Raw genomic sequence first — 3,953 nt, 5'->3', positions numbered from 1 at the left:
TAGTATTTTCCCATGTTTGTCTGCTTTTACCTTTGTTGGAAATACTGGTAGTGGAATTGAACAGGCTTTCTCTTGATCACCAATATCCAATTTTTGTAACCGGGCGTTTGACATTTTTCTGTTAAAATCTCCTGTTAAGATTACGGGGAAATACCCTTTAGATTCTAGCACTGATTCAATTGCCTCAAATGTTTTTATCATTAATGAATCCAATTTGGATTATGATATAAATATAAAAAATTAGCAGATCTTGAGAGGTCGATTTTTCTTTCTAGTGCTTGAACTTAATTAATTTGACATTCATGAGAAGCATATTAATTACTTCCAAGTCCCACTTGATTTCTTCTTAGGAAGATTGCAAGTCCACCTTTTGCGTGTCCCCTCTTCACGGCCTCCGCCGGGGCGTCATAGACAAAGTAGTCTTTTTTTTATTGAAAGGTTTTAGAGCCCACGTTTCTTGGAGGGTCACTACTTCCGGGGTGTTTTCGTGGATTAGGGCTAACTTTTCTAGATATTTGCCCGGCAATATTCCACAATGCAATTTTCAAACGTCTGCTAAAAATGGAGTTTGTTTGCCTTTCCCTGTTCATTACTATTCAGATTACCCGAGATCCAGGACCAGTAATTTTTCTTTGATGATATCTCTGCTTTTATTGGATGGATATTCCAGATTTGTCTCTCTCCATTTTTGATAGAGATGGTTAGATTTCCTTTGATGGTTTTAGTGGAATCTTTGGTACCACAAGATATTTGATTTTAGTGGAGATTTTTTTCTCTTTTTAGGATTTTTTTGCTGTATTAGGTTTTCTTTGTGATTTACTCATGCTATGTCAAATCCATTTTTGTGAACGATGTCACACTCTTTTAAAATTATGGAGGGGATTACGTGATCCCAGAACTCGGTTGCCACCATAGTTTGAGATTTATTCTTGAAGGCCACTAGTTTTATTTCTGATGTTGTCAGAGAGTGAAGTGAGTGAATCTTGCAGAATAGATTTACTATTCTCCCACGGTTCAGTGGATCATTTCCCACGGGGAATAGGTCAGTTACTTCAAGGATGCAGGAGTGAATCTGCTGCTCCTGTCCACTTAAGATCCCAGAAGTTATTTCAATTTCTCGATCTTAATTAGTCGTAAATGGACAGTCATCTATCGGAATTATGAAAAAATTTGCTGCCAGGGGATTTAATTGTTTTTGATCTTCTTTTGTACCAATGAGTCACTGGCCTTGAAGGATGCGAATGTCTCACTGTCTCCTTCGCTGGAGCAGCTGTGCGCTGAATAAATACTCCTAACATAACTTTCTCAATTCTGCTATCCCTGAACCGTACTCTATCAGGCCTCCTAATCTATCGCCAGCAAGTCCTTATGGTGAGTTTCTGGAAGAACTGCCCAAAGTGTTGGCCAGTCTTCTACTAAAAAAAATCATGCATTACTATACTGGGGGATCTAAACCTCCACATGGAAAATAAGAGCCATTCAAGTATAAAAAGACTATTAGCAGAACTAGAAAGCTTACAACTGACCAAGCTAGTAACAACGGCCACACATGACAAGGGACACACCCTGGATGTTGTAATTTCCAATGACCCGGATATGAATGTGGCCGCACTAATACCGGTCCCATGGTTAGACCATCATTTTATCCCTTTTGAGATATGGAAGCTAGGAAGGGAGGACAGAGAAGATTCCTCCAATGCAACTACAAGGAAAAGGTGCTGGGCCAAGATCAATCATTTAACAGACAGTGCAAACCCGGACATTGAAGATCCAGGGTCGGTTGAAGAAGGATACTCAAGATGGGAATCCTGGATTACTCAATCCCTGGATTTTGTATCCCAATGTACCACTCAAGCCCAAAACCAGAACTAGAGCAGAAGGGTGGTTCAATTCCCAGCTACTAGTATTAAAGAAAAAAATGCAAAAAGCCTGAAAGGGAGTGGAGAAAAATGAACGATCCTCAACTCAAAACAGAGTATAAAAAACATTAGAAATTATCTAACAATATTAAAATTAGTCAAGCTAAGTTCTTTGAGGAATAAATCAATAGGGCTCAGAATTCCTCAAGGGAACTGTTCCAAGTAATAAATACCATGACTAATGCAACTACTGATACTGGTCCAACCGAAACCTCAGAGAAGAGGTGTAATGACCTGGCCACATACTTCCTCTGTAAAGTGACGGATATTTACAGTAGATTTAATACTAATGGAGACATCAAAACAGAGGGATAAGAAAATAGGGAAATAGTTCCCCCACAACAGTTTATCACTAGACCCCCACCCATAGAACAAAAGGACATAGAAGCGTTGATGGAAAGGTAAAGTCCAGCTCACCTCTGGACCCAGCCCCCACAAATACTGAGAACAGTAACATCCATCATTGCACCAAAACTAATGAAGGTTATGAATCAATCCCTAGAGCTGGGCAAAGTCCCAGGGGCTTGGAAACATGCAGTGATAAAGCCTATGCTGAAAAAAAAGCCAATGCAGATAGAGGGCAATTGGGGAACTTTCGTCTCATCTCCCAGCTACCATTTGTAGGCAAGTTGCTAGAAAAACATGTCAACAGTAATCTGGCAGAATTTCTAGAGACCAACCAGTGCCTTCACCCTACTCAGATGGGCTTCAGAGTACAGCATATCACGGAATCTTCCCTGCTGGTAGTAGTAGAAGACCTGAGACGATCACTAGACCAGGGAAAATCAGCAGTCCTGATCTTACCAGATTTGAGCGCCGCATTTGATACAGTGCACCACCAAATACTACGTAGAAGGCTTTCAAATATAGGGATTCAGGGCATGGAACTCAAATGGTTGTCCTCATTCCTGAATGAAGAACATTACAAGTACAGGAAAATGTCACTCTCTCCAAAACCATGCTGCTGAAGTGCGGCGTTCCACAGGGATCAGCATTGAGCCCAACCCTCTTTAATGTGTACATGGAGTCCCTTGCCAAGATTGTGCAGGAATTTGACATATTCATGACCACGACGATATGCAGCTGGTTATCTCCTTGGACCCACAAAATAGTAGAGATGGGGAGAAACTGTCCTCCTGCTTGATAAGAGTCAAAGAGTGGATGACGAGAAGTTGTTTAAAGTTGAATGGGGAGAAAACCGAGATATTATGTCTCTGAAACAAATCAATACCCAGGCCCATCATAGATTCGCCTGCCTAGGTAAGCCACCCACTCCCACAGAAATAATAAAAAGCCTAGGATTCTGGTTAGAAACAGACCTCTACATGGGGACACAGGCCAAGAAGGTTGGTGCAACCTTCTTTGGACCACTGAGAAGCATACGGAAAATACTGGATAGGGTACCAATACAGCTCAGGAAGATGGTGGTCCCTTCTCTGGTCGCATCGCGACTAGACTATGGAAATTCATTGTTCTTAGGGGCACCAAAATATGTCATGGCCAGATTGCAAGTTACTCAGAATGTCGCTGCTAGTCTGCTTTGTAACGTTCCCACATGGGAATCAGTAAAAAAGTACCTAGTGGGTCTCCATTGGCATCCGATAGAAGGAAGAATTATATTTAAAGTCTTGATCTTGATCATCCCTCACAGAGCACGCCATAATAAAGGTCCGTAAAAAATCTGGAAGTTATTATATCCCAAATAGGAGGCTACGCTGCAGCACAGAGGAATGCCTAATACAAACAAAGACCAGCAGGGAGAGATGGGAGGAAGATCTTTCTCCCATCTGGCTCCCAAACTCTGGAACTCCCTGCCGTTGGAATACAGACTGATAGACAGGGAATTGCAGTTTCAAAAAGAGATCAAGACCTGGCTGTTCAAGCAATATCTCTAAGTCACAGTTATACTGCCGAGTTTCTGATCACTCCGCGCTGGGAAGCCTCAGGGCAGCCATGCAACAAACCCCCTAATAATAATAATAATTGATGATGGCCCTTATTATGTGTATATTCTAGAAACATAATGGTTTGCAC

This window comes from Lissotriton vulgaris, chromosome 5 (assembly GCF_964263255.1).
Source record: "Lissotriton vulgaris chromosome 5, aLisVul1.2, whole genome shotgun sequence".
Lineage (NCBI taxonomy): Eukaryota > Metazoa > Chordata > Amphibia > Caudata > Salamandridae > Lissotriton > Lissotriton vulgaris.
This window is presented reverse-complemented; position numbering follows the sequence as displayed.